Here is a 16,601-nt window from a genome sequence, read left to right on the forward strand (position 1 = left end):
TCTAGTCCAGTTCTACATCCCAAAGTTAAGGTTTCATCCCGTCTCTCTTGCTGCTGGGAGACTTTGGGAAAGGAAACATAACAACAGTTATTGTTTAAATGTGCCTCTCCCAGCTCAAGGCAAAGCTGGGAGAGGTTGTAAGCTGAGCTTACAACCTGCCATAAACCATAACCTGCTCAACTGCCCTGTGTTACCCAACATCCGTTCTTGGAAACCTCTGCAAGGGAGAACCTCCCTCCGGTATGCTCTGGAAGTGGCCTCAGTAACTCTGAGCCCAGATGCGTATTTGGGCAACAGAACTACAAAGTCTACAGCTCCTCATGGAAAGTAACACCTGTGAGGTGTTTGCCTTCATGAAGAAAGGGAAACCAGAACAAAACGGGTGGGGTAAATTTATTAAAGCGTAAATCTGACAGAATGCACTTTGTAGCTTCTGCAGAGCAGAATGTATACTTGGGTAATCACCCAGAAGAGTAAATCATGTTAAAACCAAAAGCCTGTCATCTCGGAGTCGAGACTGAACATTTGGAGAACACTAGACCACGGAAACCTTCAGCCAGATGACTTCAGCTCAGCACGTTGTCGTTGTCGCTGCTCAGCAGATGGATGGGAAGCCGGGTGTTTGTAGTTCCTGTGGGCCAAACAATGCACACTTGAGGGGTTTTCCCTCCTCCTCCTTTTCTCACACAAGCTTTTTGATTGTTACACCTCCTGTTTCTATCTCTGTCTCTCACAGCTCCTCCAGTACCTTCTTCAGGCCCCTGGTGTCCCACAGTCCCCTATAAGAATTCCTTATCTTTCTTCTTGCCTTAGGCTATGTGCGTACTTCCAGTCCCCTCTCCCTCCACCCATTGTTATCTTCTTTTACCTGGGAAAATCAGAGTACAGATCTGAGATTATAACAGGGGAAGGTGTTAATGACTCCCCTTCCACTTGTTTGTGGTTTTTTTTGCCCCATTTATATTGCCAAACTTTCAGCAAAGTTCAATTTTGTCATTGAACCGGTGGTCTTCAAAAATTATTACCTCTTTACATACTTAAAGCAGATAACCTCCACACCATTGCAGAGAAGAGAAAGCTGCCTACTTGTGTCATCAAAATCATTACAGAAATAAATGTTGAACTTTTGCTTTGCAATTACAAATATGCTCCCTGGCTTTGGTATCCTTGTATAACTCTGGCCTCTTCAAGTAAAAGGGATTGAAGGCCCAGGGATTTCTCAGCATTAAATAATTTTGCAATGCAATGCAAAAAAAATTTGTTTTCTTCAAATAGTTAAATATTATTCTTCATAAAAGAAAGAAAAGTGCAGGAGCCTGACCCTGGAAAAAAAATAAACACTGTTAGGTGATCCTACACCCAGAGACCCACCCATCTGCTTTCATCAAGGCTTTGTGGAGTCGATCTGCTTGTGAGATGAAACTCAAGTAGGTGAAATCTGCCCATGGCATGTCCCAGTCCTTAGGCTGGAAGTAAAATCCACCCTTAACTCCAGCACTGCTGCCTTAGGACTGGCATAATTCTCCAGCAACACTGAGCTCTGCTCACAAAAAGGGAGCATCATTTGTGGGCCATGTCTCTACTTTCCCCTTTTCAGTAAAGGCAAGTTCTGCAAAAATGCAGTGGCATGGAGGCCCCATGGTGTTGGGGCAGCACTGGACCTGGGCTCCTGCGTGTGCAGAGCCTTTGGCACAGCAGGAGTGGCATCTGATGTTGCCATCAGATCCGTGCTCCCTTTGTGGTCACCTGGGCTCTACCCAAGTGCCAGTGGCCGGATCTGAGAGTGCCTGAGAGCTTGAAATGCTATTGCAAAAACATTTTAAGATGGAAAGGGCTGCCTAGTGATGAATGTGGTTTCAATTAACAAAGCTCACTTTAGAAAACAAACACACCTGCGAAACACCGATCGATAGCGTTTCAGTTCTAAAACTGAGCAGCGCTCAGGTAGGACGCTGCGTTATTACCGTAGAGGATTATTTTCATCAAACACAATTAGAGAGCAGAGGCAGTAACGGGCCCAGGCTGCACGGAGCCCCGCCGCTGCCCAGGCCCGCCGCCCCCACTGCCATCGCCAACCACGACGGCGACAAAAAAACAGAGGCAAACCCACCAGGTTAAATCCTGTATTTACATAAGCGCTTTTGGCAGCGGACAGCAATTAATGGCTTTCCTAGAAAAACTTGCAGGGCCGCGCCGGGCGGCATGGGGCCCTTCCCCGGCCCCCCCGCGCAGCCTCCGGGCCCGCACCCGCCGGCAGACCCGCGGCTGCCCCTTCACGTCAGGCCGCCCCACGCGCGCGCCCGCCCGGGGAGGGAGGGGGTCTCCCCGCCCCGGCCGGCGACCCCCGCGCTGCCAGGGCGGCGAGTTTTGTGTCGCCGGCGGCCGCGGCGGGCCAGCCCCGCTCCTCCTCGCCTGGCCTCGCCTCCCGGCTCCGCTCCTTCCCTTCCCTCCCTTCCCTTCCCTCAGCGGCGGCGGCGGCGCTTTCTCTGGCGCCCATTTCCGTGCGGCTGGCCACCCTCTCCCCGCGCGGAGTGTCTGAGGGCCGCTGGCTGCTCCGAGCCGCTTGGCTCCTTCCCTTAGTAACAGCTTTTACATTCTGCCTCAATTCCTCCTCAATCTAAATCACACACACACACAGAGATATTACTTTTTCTCTCCCCCCCTCCCCGCCCCCACCTCTTTCCTCGGGACTTAATCTCTAACCCCCCCCTCTCCCCACCCTCCCCCTCCCCCCGGCCCCTGGCTCGGGATATAATTGAATATCACAGCACTACTCGCTGGTTATTTTTTTTCTTCCTCCTCCTGTGTGTGTGTGGTGGTGTTTTGGGTGGTTTTTTTTTAACTGTTTTTTTATCCTCCTCCTCCTCTTGGTGTGGACACCTCAGCTAAAAAAAAAAGCTATATCTATATAATTACCGATACCTATGCGTGTGTACACAGGCACACACACAGGGGCACACACGGAGATGTGTACGTACATACATATGGCTGTATAAAAAAAAGGAGGAGAGACAAACAAGGGTGAATTTCTTGTGCCTCCATTCCCAAGGAAGGGGGGAGCAGCCGCTCCACCGCCGCTCGCAAGGTAAGGACCGGGGCGCTCCCCGGCGAGCCCCGCGGGGACGCGAAGGGGCCGTGGCCGGGCCGGGGCCGGTTTGGGGGGGGGTGCGTGTGTGGGGGGGGTTGGGGTGGGGGGGGCGGCGCGCGCCCTGTTTGTCTGTGTGGCGGTTGGAGGCGGGCGGGGGATGGGCGCGCGCCTAACGCCTGTGCCGCGGAGCCCCTCACCCCCTCCTTTTGGTAATGCTGGTGGGGTGCTGAGGGGGGCTGCTCCCGTGGGTCGGGGTTGTGGGGAGAGGGGGGAGTGTGTGGGGGGTTTTTTTCCAAGCAAACGGCACCTTCCCCTCCCCCCTCCGCGCTTCAGGCCTCCCCTCCCCCACCTGCCTGCATTTCTTTTTTAAAGGCTTTAATGGGGGACACACACACGACAGGCCTCGGCAGCGAATGGCACACGGGAGCCATGGCGAGCGGCCTATTTTTAGTCCGATTTGTGTGGAGAAGCGGCCTCCCCTCCCCCTCCCCGCATATTTACTTCTGGAGGGGGGAGGGGAAGCGGGGGTGGAAGTGTGGGGGGTGTGGGGGGCATACTCGGACGAGGGGGGCGGGGTGGCTGCCCCTGGCCTGGCTCGGCCCAGTAAATCCTTGGGGGGAGGGGGAGTACATGGGACATGCCCGGTATTTGGCCCTCCCCTCCCCCCCCAAGGCGAAGCAAGTTATTGATCAATTTCCTTGGGAATTTGAAGGCAGGAACGTGAAATAGTCAGTGGTGGCAGGGAGAAGGCCCGCTGTGGAGAAAAAAAAACCAGGTTTTTTGCACTTTGCAGGGTCTCTCTCTTCCTAGGCTGATCCCTGTCCGAAACCCTGGTGCAAATTGTACATTGCATCTCTCTAGACGGGCTAGCACGGTTAATGCAATGTGTACATTTTCTTGGTAGGGGATACAGTTCCTGCAATAGCACATGTGGCTTGTTATTATTGTTGTACCCCCGAAAGGGTTAAATTTCTCGCGTTGTTCCAGGTGAATTTAATCTTTCATCACTGAATTTCCTTTTAAGGCAGCTTGAGAGAATAAAAGTCTCCGGTCCTCTGTCTTTTGCTTTAACCCCCGACCAGCAAACTTTGTGTGCTTTATGGCAGAGGCTTGTTGCTGCAGAAGGCACGTGAGTCTGGAGAAAAGTTTGGTTTGTAGGTCGCTGTGTAGGAAAGTGAAGTTTACTGGTGAAGTTTTTACTACTCTCCAGTGTGTTCAACTTCCTGGTTTTCCTGTCTGTGTAAATCAAATTCATAACTGATTTATTGGGGGGGGGAATCACAAAACATATTTAGCTTTTATTGTTAAAGCATGAGACGCGTGATCAGGAGAATCAAGTTTTTGTTGCACAAAACAAAAAAAGCTAATTTCTGGGCTTGTCTGACTCTCCTGTTCTGCAGTACTGAAATGAATGAGCACATGGAGCATATTAACAAGGTCCTTTGGTGCTGGCAGTCTGTACCCTTTGGGTGTTCACAGTGGCTGAGGTTTGTGCTCTTTTGAGAGAGAGGACACCATTTGCAAAATTGATGTTTGGGATTGAGTCATACCTGAGCCTTTCGGGTACACTAGGGAGTTTTGGGCCCTTGTCTTGCTCTGAGCAACCTGAAGGCTGGTTTCAGTGAGGCTCAGGTTGGATTTTGGGCCTTTCTTTGGCCTTTGTGTTTTCATGGGTCTTCTCAGAATACATTTCAAATATCATCCTGCAAATTCTCTTGCTTGCCTTTGAATTTAAGTAAGTAGATATGTGTTCATGGAGGAGCATATAACGGGGTTTTTAACCCTCTTAGCCATGGTAAAAAAGGTATGTGCTGTTATAGTGGTTGTGCTTAGGGTACAGGTGATGTCCTGTAAATGATCATAGCAAAATTTTTGTGGTTTGTTGTAGTGATTTGCCTTCTTTCTTTTCTTTTGCTTAATGTGTAATGGAATTGTATTGTGTCATATTATTTACCTAAGATCACCTGAGCCTGTACACCATCACTGTCTTAAGTTTTCCTAGGGGAAGGTGGCTTTGACTCCATGACAACAAGGTTCATGTGGTACCGCGTCCTGGGAACTTGGTGGCAAGCCTCCCCAAACACTTATTGAGAACACCTGGCAAGTGCTTAGTCCTCACTTCATGAGAAAAGGGGAAGGAAATATCATTTAAACGTATGAAAGGAGCTGGGATTTGGCTTTTGGGCTTTTTAATTTTTAATGTATTTTTAAGACTGCAAGAGTTTATGACTTGTGTTCATTTAAGCGTGTACAGCCATAACGCATGTGTGCAGCATAAAGAATCTAATAATTACAGGAGATTCTGTTGCTTAAGCTCTCTTCCTCTTCAAACAGGTAGTTATGATTTTTTTTTCCTATGTCAGTTTTTTCTTCTTTCAGTTTTACTCTATTGATGTTTGTGTAATACTTTGAAGTTGTAAGGCATGGTGTAAGTGCTAAGTACCCAACAGCAGTACTTCATAGTCATTTTCCCATCATGAAAGAGTTTGATGCAAAAAGCGCTACAGCCCTAAGCATAAAGAGGCTCTGGATGGATTGGGGGAAATGTTTAAAATTGCTTATAATGTTCTTTCAAGGTAATATTTTCTAGCTGGGAATAACAGATCTGAATAATGTTAGTCAAACTGTGTTACTTAACTTGATTTTGATTCAGGAGTTTAATTTAACATGGACTTCATGTTTGAGTCAGAATATGTTTGCTGTTATAAATTTTGTAGTGGCAGTAAAGACCCACATCCTACAAGTCAGGAAGTCCTGTAAAGAAACACACACAATTTTGTGAACGTCCACAGTCTGGTTTGGTTGAATAAGTTCTGCAGATGTCTGTGAAGTTACTCGCAAAAGTTAAGTGTGTTTCATATTAGTTGTGTGCAATAGGATGTTAATCTTTCACAATACTGATGCTTTTTGGGTATCACAGCTCTGTTAAGCATTTTGAGGAAAGCCAAGGGAGTGGCAGATGTCACACCTTTCCTTAACTAGTCCTATTCCTCTGCTCATCTGGAATCCCAAGAGATAACCACCCCCCAGTTTTTGCTTGCTGTTCCCTCCCCCCAGACTCATAGCTGCTCAGGGTAGTGGTGCCCACGCAAATTCTGACACTTTGCTGGAGAGGACACTACTGGCAAACAGAGAAGAGATGGACACAAACCTGCCACCAGCTCTTCCACTTCTGAACTGGGATAGGGAATAGGTTGTAGAGCTGCACAGTCTGTGCTTTGGAGAAGAGGTGGAGGGCAGGGTGTCCTGTAGGACTATTGTATCAATACTGTAGTTTTGCGATACTGAAATGTATCACACTCAAGTACAATCAGTTTTAAATCTAATTCACATTTATATTGAGAATTGTGAGACTGTTACAAGTACTGACCATCCTTGATGTGTGTGTATTTGCACATGTGTATGAACCCAGAGTACAGGGTGTAATAATGACTATATTTAAAACCCTAAACGTCAGCTCATCCAAGTAGCTGCAGACTGGGAGGGAAGTGAAGGTGTGTGTGCACACTCTGTAGTTACTCCTGTTCAGTTCCTGCAAAACGTGACTGCATTCTCACTTTAAATGTTGGTGTTAGGTGCAGAAGTGTCAGAGGTTTTTTTCATTAGGAGCTATGATAGACAGCTCCTTTCAGTGTTTTTGAGTTGTGTTGCAGTATTAATGTAATTATCTTCAAATTAACAGGTGATGAAGAAACTGTTCGTATGTTCCTGCCATTGATTTAGCTACCTCCTGTCCTAAATACACTGCAGTATGGTCTTAATTTCTGTAAAGTAATGAAAAGAGGGACTTTAATAGAAAAAGGTTCATCCAGTGATCCCAAGCAGAGTAGATGAAGACCGCTTTATTCATCTCATAATTAGTTTCCTCCAAGATAAAGTATGACAATGAAATGAGGAATAAGAAATATCTTTTCACATGAAATTGTCAGGGAGTATATTGGCTTTCTTTTAATTTCACAAAATTGAATTAGCTAACTTGAGGTACAAAGCAGTGAAGACGAGGCAGCATAGTTGTCACTTCATGAAAGCTGATAGGTTGAGTGAAAAAGTACAGAAGTCTGGCCTAGAAATCACTCTGCCAGTTTATGTGAAAACTGTGAACTTCTCCTCCTTAGGGTTCTGTCTTGTGGTATCTAATCCATGATGAGAGGGCCCTTTTCTTCCTTCTTCTAATGAAAACAAGGCTGAAACTGTTTATACAAAATGCCCTGGAGTCTTAATGGCCATGCTTGAGCTCAAGTCGAGTTTTCCTTTGGTTCTATAGAAGTATAACTCAGCTTACCCTTTGAAACAACAGTGTTGTTTTTCTTTCAGTGTTTTACCTCATAACTTTCTGTGACATCCTTGAAGCTCTCTTTTTTTATATTGCTAAGGAGCTTTAAAAAAGATCTTTTTTTAATGAGAAACAAGTGGTCATTCGAAGCTGGAGGATGTGTAACCACAGGGGGAAAATGCCAATGCTAGTCAGGTGCATAGGATCTATCTGGCTTGGCCAGCCAAGGAGTGAAATTGCAGGTGTTGCGGCTTACCCCTACTCACTCGCTCTCTTGGACGGGCTGATTGCTAGAAATACCTGTGGGAATATTCTCTTACCTGTAGAAATAGTAATAAAAAAGCTTGCTGAATTGATGTAGCTTTCTGAAAAGCCTAGTGAAAGAACCTCCAAAATGATGAGAAGGAGTTTTACAGTAGTGTCTCAGCCAGTCTATGTGGCATCTTTCAGAGACTCCCCTCTTGGTCTCTGAATATAGGCATACATGTCGTAATTCTGTGCTATGTAGAGATGCTAAGATGCTTCTGAGCAAATTAGCTTGAATACCAGAAGCAGCATATTTAGGTGTGCTATCAGACTAAGAGCTCCTTCTTGCAGGCCAAGTAACACAAGCAGCCAGGGTGCCAACCAGGTGGCACTTGGGCTGGTTCAGTGCCCGCATGCGGCCCTTTGTGGTGCTGTGTGTGGGGGGAGCAGGGCCCTGCTTTTGGGCTGTAGTTCAGTGTAGTGCAAACATGGTGGTGCTTAAGAGTATGAACTGACATCTGCATCTGTGAAGAAAGATGTTAATAGTCATGTTTTCGAAGATGCTGGGTCTCCACAGTTGCATGTGAAGCTGGCAGTCTGTGTGGGTGCTTAGCATTTCTAAAAATCAAGTCTCGGTGTGGTTTGTTGGCTTTTGCAAACTCCTGTGAGGGTGTAGTTTCTGTTTCTTTCTGAGAACTCTATTATAAGAAGTCTGTTGTGTACTCAGACTTGTGTTTATTGTTGTAATTCTTAAATCTCCATATTGCAAAGGAGCAATCTTGTTTATTAGCAATGTCTAGCAGTAAAAAAATCAGAGTAATCCAGAGAAAAAACAGTTGTTTGGTTTTTTTTCTTTTATGATCTGAGATTCAGTTCAAACTCTCTTCAATGTCAGTGTGTTTTACAGGGATGCTCTCTCCAACCACGTGCCATATGCAAACGTGCTGAGTGTTATTTCAGATCGCTGGAGGTGGCTTACTAGAAATTTTAGCTGGTGTGGTGTGAGTAGTAGGCCTTCCCTTCCCCCTCAGCCCGGCAATAATTTTGCCAACCTCACAAAGCAGGCAAGCAGCTGTCTCTGCAGCTAAGGCTTTGTGCTCCTTTTAACCCTTTGATGGGTTTGGTGAATGCTTCAGTCGCTTCCTGCTGAAAACCCTGGTGATGTCAGCCTAATGGTGGATTTTTATGAATTAGGACTGTGAAAGTGACTGTGGAAACTTTCCTGTTCTGTATGCAGCTATGTGCCTGCTGGTGACGGCTTAGAGAGTGTACAGCAAAGATTTCTGTACAGCCTATTTGTGGAGCATTTTTTTCCAGGGTTATGAGTTAAGGGTCAAACATTTACTGTTTGTGAAAATATAGCACTAAATACTGTGCCCAGTGCCAAAACCACAGAAATTGTCAAGGTTTAGAGCCCTAAATATAACCTATCTGAACAGTTGCGTCCATTTGACAATCATAGTGTAAAAAGTTCAGGCTCTTCATGTGGGTGACATGTCTCCTGCCAAACTCTGAGCTGGGAATTCACCTGGCTGCGAGCACACGAGGTGAATTTCAATCCCTCCATGGATCCCTAAAAGCACCAGGCAAAGGAGAGTCAGTTTGATTTCCTGGAAGAAGTTGTCCAGGCTGGCTGAGGGGAGGAGTAACAAGTTTTATAGCTCTTTTGTGTTTTTTTGGACTGGTTGATTAATGCTCGAGTGTCAGCATGACATCTGAAAATACGTTTTTGCCTTGTAAAAATAGTAATAAAAAGACTTAATTATTTTTCATTTATCACTGATAATGGTCTAACTCAGTCCTGTTGGAACAAATGAGAATTTTTGCCATTAGGTTCAGCAGTTGGGAGAATGTGAAAGTTTTACCTTAAAATACCAGTTGATATTAACAGAGATCAATCTGTCTGACCTGCCCCTCCTCCTTCCCCCTTCAGCCCTGGCTGCCAGGTCAGCAGCCACAGAAATCAGCATTTAGCTCGCAGAAATTATGAGAATATGAGAACTTTTCCTCTTTTAGGTTAAGCCTAAATTTGTGGGGGAAAAAAAATAGTTTTGTTATTACTTAGACCTGTGGGGGAAATAACGAGAGATCTGGGTCAAAAAAGTAGGACGTGGAAGATTTAGAAGCTGTTGAGGTGTATTTATTTGTCCTATATTAGGTTAAAGGAAGTATTGGTGTTTTCAGTTTGACAATATGTCCTTCAGTCTGCGGTGTTCTGTAAAGGGAAGACAACTGTTAAACAATGAATCACAGCTGATTTTTGTATGGATGTCAACATTCTTCTCAAGTGCAAAAATTTTTGCTTGGATATTAACACAAACATGCATCCTAAATACGGACTCTCGGTGATAAATTTTAATTAGGAAGTGCTTTGTAAAAATGTGGGTTTTTGCCATGATGATATTTGTGAATATGTGAATACATTGTGAAAATGTATTTACTTTGGGGTTATGTTTGTTCAGATTTAATACTTTTAAGGCAAAGTTAGTACAGGTGTGGATGGAGGAAAATGAGGAATGGTGTTGTCAAACCATCTATTAAGGTTGACTTTGAGGGAATTGTGCTAGAAGCATTTTGTGTAGCAATGGATTAGCTATTTCCCATAGCTCAAGCAACAGATCTGGGGTCTGGAAAAGCAGGGTCCATGCTTACTGTATAACAGGAATGTTTTGCCGATGCAGACCTCTCTACCTGATTTTTTCACTTTGTGAAATTTAATTGTGCATTTGAAATAACCTGGTGTGTCTTGTCTGGGCTGTAAATTTTTAGCACGGTGTCAGGTGAAAAAATTCAGGAATATGAAACTTTAGTATGTTGAGTTGTGATAAAACTTGGACAAAAATGCAATGAAGCAGCCTACTAAGCAGTTTTGATGAGCTTAATCTGATGGCGAGAAGAGACATCAAAATGTAGCTGATAGAAACCAACTTTATTTTAACTACTTTTACCATTATAGTAAATATGTCAGGATTGTTTGAATTGTAAGAAAAATGCTTTGTATTTCTGTGACTGTTTTCCAGGGCAGATTCTGAATGGCTTTTGATTATGTTAGAAATATCAATGTGTTTATCTTACTGCTGGCAAAGTCCATGTTAGTTGATTCCTACACTGTCTACACATGCAAGGTTGTTTTGATAGGGATTATTTATTTCTAGTCCATCAAGGCCCTTTGTAAGATTCTTTTCTAGAGTACATGGAATACACACTAAATACATTAGAAATCAAGTTCTAAGACTCTGTTCCATTAAAAACAAACAAAAAGCCTCCTTGAGCGTTTGGTCATCCTGTTGAGGTGCCTGGGCACCACAGCCCTCCCAGATACATTACTTTCTGATAAAATAGCTGGGCATTGCTTATGTCTTCAAAATGACCCTTCTGCTCTCTGTGTGGTTCTGTGGGCTGGTTGGGGAAGCATCAAACCAAGTACTTCTGTCAGTCTCCTCTCATTCCAATGCCTAGGACACTGCTGGGGTACCCTTATAAAATGATACTGGTTGCTTGTACATACTGGGGCACAAAACTGGACTTCTGAAGGTCCTGTGTGTGTTGACAGAAGTGTTAAGAAGAATTAAAAAAAAAAAAATGAAGGCTGGAGGGATGGAAACTTTCAGAGGTAGCCAGGGAAAACACTTCTAATGTGTTTTGACTTGCTCTTTGACGTTATGGATGACTTCATGTGAGAGACTCGAGGGTATGTGAAACGCAGTGTCAGACTCCAGCTAAGAGTGTGTCCATTATGTCAGCTGAGATTCTCTGGTGTACCAGCAGAAAGACTTGTGTATGTTGGACATTGCTGAAGAGCCCCAGAAAGCTGCATTGATGGTGTTTCAGAATATGTAAAATCTTTCTTACCTGTTTAATTTGTCTCCTACTTTCCCAGCTGTGGTTTGTAACTACTTGCCTGTGCAACGGAGTTTTTTTTTTCAGGTGAAAAGAAAGAAATGCACTGCTTTTAAAGACATGTGTTTAGAGATCAGGTTAGTCAGATTTAATTTACATTAACGTTGCTGTAAATGGTGAAAGTCTGGAACTGTAATGTATTTCCATGTGCTTCCATTTGTTAGTCTAGTGCCTGGGCCTACTGCTGTTCTGTGTGATTAAAGTAACCCCCCCAGCCTCCCCCTGCATGATTAAAAGACAAGTGATACAAGTTTAAGCTTTTCTTTTCTTTGTAAAATAAACCCCTTCCAATGGTTAGTGTGATTGTTCCCTCTCCTCTGCTCAGCTTTTCCTTGTCCATACTGTAGTGCAAATGTGACAGATCAGTGTGATATACTGGAATGCTTTGTCTCACTTTGTATCACTTTGTTATTATCCCTTCCTAAGGCTTTATTTTATTAGATTTTCTAATCTTCCCCCAACTGTTTTTTTTCCTGGTGAGGTTTCACTCTTCTTTCCTTCTTGGATTTTCTTTTGCATTCTCCCTATCTGTTCTTTTGTCAGTTCTTTAAACCAAATTGGTGCCTTTTTGTTTCTGTTCTCTGGGTTCCCATTTCTCCTAACTTTAACTAAAGTTTACATATTGGGTTTGATCCTCTATTGCTCTCTTGAACCAGAGGGATTAGGTGGGTTTGGATGGTGCAGCCTTGGTCCGAGGTGGTGTGAAACCTCTCAGACTGCTGAGGAAGTCTCATCTTGCAGGCTGTGCTACAGACAGCGACCAGCGCACCCAGCAGAGGGATGACTGGGACAGGCGGGCATGGAAGAAAACAGAGGACAAATTTTGGCAGTGCCTGTGTTTGACAAAAATCATCTTGGCTTTAGGTGTAAAACATTGACCCAATTCTTTATGAAGTGAGTGTGAAGCTTTGAGGGGAGAGTCGGTCTGAGTGTTTATTAAGAAGGCAAAAAGTTGAGGAAGTTTGGGTGAAAACCTCATTGCGCTGTGAGGTTAGCTTTGAGCTTCTCAAAATCGGGATTTTATGCAATACCTTTCCATTAACATTGTGACTTAAAATTAGCAAAACCAAAGTCAGTCTTCGTGAAATCAGTGGCAGCCTTATCTTATTGTTTTTATTGTGGGTAGTGTTGACAAGTCACATGCCCCATTGTTCTGGGTGAACAAGCACTGCTTTGAGACTGTGAGCTGGTACGTGCGCACAGGCGCCTTTGTCCTGGGCCGCACAGACGAGTGTGTGGAATTGTGACTTTGGAGTTGAAAGATCATCTTTAAAGAGTTCACATCTGGAAACTGCTTAATGTATGAAATAGTCTGTTATTTGATTATTTAAACACCATTTTAATTTGGTGTCGTCTTGTCCAAAGTATAAGAAAATAAATGGGAGAGATTAATGCATCATAAACTCTCTTGTACCTTGTCCAATGAAACCTACCCATAGCAAGCTTGTATTGACATTGAAATACATGTGCATGGGACAGAGGGAAAGCAAGATGTGCTTTTGGGAAAGTCCTAAGGGTTTTGCTTGAAAGTCTTTCAAATGCAAGTCCTTTACTAGAAAACTGTTGACACTTGAGATGATAACCGTGAGTCTCCTCTCTGCTAAAGTCACAGCTTTGTGATCACCTCTAAAATACTCTTGCTGTTTATAAATCCCTGTAATCAGGATATGTGTAGTGTAACTAAGATGAACTAAAACTGGTTGCAGGAGCAGACTTGGCGTGTAGAGTCTGTGGATGTAGTTATCCAGCCATATCTAGGAGAGAATCCCATTGGAATTGTGAGTTTTGCTGAAGGAAGAACAGAAAGATTAGTTGTCCCTGCCTAGAATGATTTTATTATGTTGGGTTTTTTTTTAGTACACCTTAATAGTGCCAATGTAGCTCATTATCTGGTTCAGTATCTTTAATTTGTAGAATAAGTTTGTTTTTGTTGTCTTATGATCTCATTTTTTCCTCTTTGGAAACTGGTGCTCATGATGTAATTTATACTAATACAAGAGCATTCACCAAAATGGGCTGGAGTTGTCAGAGTCCCAGAATGGGTATTGCCAGGATGCTTTTGTATGTAATGCCACTAAAGCTAGCAGAAATTTTCATCTGGTAGAAATTGTCATAGCTCTCATGAGTGTGTCTCATTGATATCATCTGTGTGTCTGTCTGTCCTCTGATATTAGACGACTTTCCCAGTTTTGGTTACAGCCAATCTGTAAAATACTACTTTAATTTCAATACATTATAAATGGCAAGCTTTTGATGTCTTAATTTGGGTACTATATAGTAATGAAATATATCTTATGGGTTTCTCTACAAGGTTTTCAGGCTTTTTCTGAGCGCTGCTGCAGTTTGTCTACACCGTCCCTTCATAGGGACTTCTTGAATAGAGGGAATAATGGAGTTACTTTCTAGTTACAAGTTGTCTCTAAATTTCCATAGGCCTGTCTAGATCTGTGGTGGATCCCTGACTCTGCTTCCCATACTCACAGCTCTGCTTTTCTGGGTTGACCTAATATACCTGTATGTAACAGAAAACTGTATTTACTTTATTTTTAGTTTACTTCACTGAAGATTTTCTGTCTGCATAATGATTAGGACAGAAAGCTGGTGTCAGGATTATCTGCTATTTCTGCCACTGTGTGACCTTAGCAAATGGATTAACAAATTTACTCATGCACCAGTGATTTAATACTTAAGAGGAGTTTTTTTAGACCAGTTCAGCGCTAGGAGATTTTCTCATGAAATGCTGTGTAGCAGTGTAAAGTGGATTTTGATTTATTTTCTCAGCCTCTGCTTAGTTGGAAGTTTTAGTTTAGCTAAGTGTTTTCTTTTTGTTTCTGTAGGTTTTGTAATTGTCTTCTCTTTTCATGTTGAACAAAACATGGTCTTTCACCTTGGAAATATTTTCTGATAGTGCCTGTACATGATGAAGAATCACGTTGAAAATCAGGCAACTTGGTTCATAAAGTTAGGCACGATGGTTCCTTAGTAACATGGAAATGCAACTTAAGTTGCCTGCACTTTTTCCAGACCCTGACAGCTCTTTGGAGGTGGGGAAAGGCTGAACTTTTTTTGGTGGAGTCCCTTCAGGGATGAGTTTCACAGCACAGGTACACAAGCAGCTGCTTGAGCCAGTGTGAGTGATGGGACCCCTAAACTGATTCTGTCTTGGTGGAGTGGAAACAAACAACAAAAGCTACAGGTGGAGCTCTGTGAAGCTCCTTGTCTGGAAAGGTTTTTATCCTCTGCCATGGTTTATTGAATCCTCTGCTGATACAGTGGTTTATTGGTTTTACAAACATCATCTCTGGGCAGATTTGTGTTAAAACTTACTGCTGTTTTGGGAGACTATTAAAAATCCAAATGATTTTGCTTAACCAGTTTACAACATGACTCTGTGAATGCTTGCATTATTACCATGAAGATGATGGTAAACTATAGCTTATCCATAGGAATGAACTTACATGTAATAGGTGAGGGTGGGCCATGAACTTCTTGTATGAGCTTTGCTACCAAACGAAATCTTTGCAGACTGAAGTGGGCCAGCTAGTAGCTAAGTCAGTCTGACACCAGCCTTTCTGTATGTAGTGATTGCATTGCCCATACTGTCTTGACTGCTTGGATGTGTCTGTATATATAGACGTAAAGGGTGACGTGATCTTTGTCAGATGCTTACAGTTTCATTGGGATAAGTCTCCCTTAACTTTCTAAATTATTCTTATTTATAAATTATAGTTAAGCAAATGTATGTGTTTGTGTGAAAATCTTTTATTATTCCCTTTTGTAAGAACCAGTGGTATTTTCCTTGTCAGAGCTGTGTGCCCCGGGGAAGAAAAAGAATTACAGTTCTCATCAAGAGAAATGCTTATGCAAGATGTGCAATCCAAACATAGGATGTGTCTTGCTGCTGAAAGTTTTCCTCATCATTATAGGTGTCTCCTAAAGCACATCGTGGTCTGGGCGAGCCTAGTTGTGCTTAGGATACTGATGGGCAGATGCTTTCTGGTCTGTTGTCTTGTTTTCATATGTTGTTTGGATATTTTTCATCTGCTGGAAAATGAGATTTTAGGGCATGTTTTCATTTTGGAAAACCTCTTCAGTTTGGGAGTAGTACTTAAAGCTGTGTATGTTTGGGTTTTGCTGTTGTAAATCATGCTTTTATATTGTGACTTTTCTTATTTTCACCATGCTCTAAGAAGTATCTTCTGCTTAATTTAAAAATAAAATCCTGCTAGAACTTTAATAAATCTCTTAAACTTTATAAGAATGCATTTACACTCACTAGGTAGCATGGCTTGAAGTTAAAAGCGTGAATTTACAGTGTGTTAATGTATTTTTTAGAATGACTGTAGAAGGAAAGTGTCTCATTCCTGTTTAGTGTAATACATATCTATATAATCAGCAGATATAGCTGTTGGTGTAGTGAAGCCCCAATTGTTAAAAAATAGTAAAAATCACTTTTAAGTTGATCTTTGGGTATTTTTAGAAGAGTTCAGTGAAACTCTTTCTTAGTTGAACCATTTTCTTGTATTTTGAGGCAGTCTACATCTTCTTCTTAAGGAATATATTACTGCTCCACTGAAGTCAATTCAGGTTCTCTGGAAATGATCCAACCTTCAGGAAAGAAAAATATTAGTGTGTGTGTTGAGGGAAAGGGTTTCCCTTTATTTCAGAATTTGCTTATCATGTTTAGCAAGTAAGCCATTTTCAGATGCATTAAGGCGCTGTGAAACTAATTTTCAGGGCTGACAGTTTTCTAGTCTTGGGTTAAACAAAAAGATTTAGACTTAATGTTTCCCATTTTTTTTTGTTTGTTTTAAATAGCTAAGAATATGTACATTTGTTTAGTTAGAATTTGAGTGCCATGCATGTTTTGGGAGAAGAGAAAAACGGACCATTTAAAATGATGATGATGATGGGGTAGTGGTTTTTAGCCAGTCATTTGTTTCAGTGTCTGCAATGCTTTGTTGCCAGTTTAAATGTTGAAATTAACAGAAGTAGCCTTTGCTTGGATTTGCAATGTGTTGTTTATTTGGTTTATGAAGTTTTGTGCTGCTAAAAGGCTGGTTTTTATTTTAGCTGAGTTTTGGCAAAACACAT

General features: G+C 42.8%; 1 protein-coding gene across 4 annotated transcripts in view; it reads left to right on the top strand.

Moving 5' to 3' along the window:
• The first annotated feature begins 2,490 nt into the window (after positions 1–2,490).
• The window catches only part of TBL1XR1 (TBL1X/Y related 1), a 113,815-nt gene continuing 99,704 nt past the window's right edge, over positions 2,491–16,601 (top strand). For 3 of the 4 annotated variants that reach the window (XM_062005530.1, XM_062005531.1, XM_062005535.1), the window contains exon 1: positions 2,491–3,085. The gene's annotated coding sequence lies outside the window, so the exon portion shown is untranslated. Of the gene's footprint in view, positions 3,086–3,276; positions 3,298–16,601 lie in introns of those variants that run through there. The other variant, XM_062005533.1, reaches the window with a different exon arrangement.

Source organism: Colius striatus, chromosome 12 (genome assembly GCF_028858725.1).
Source record: "Colius striatus isolate bColStr4 chromosome 12, bColStr4.1.hap1, whole genome shotgun sequence".
NCBI classification, from domain to species: Eukaryota; Metazoa; Chordata; class Aves; order Coliiformes; family Coliidae; genus Colius; species Colius striatus.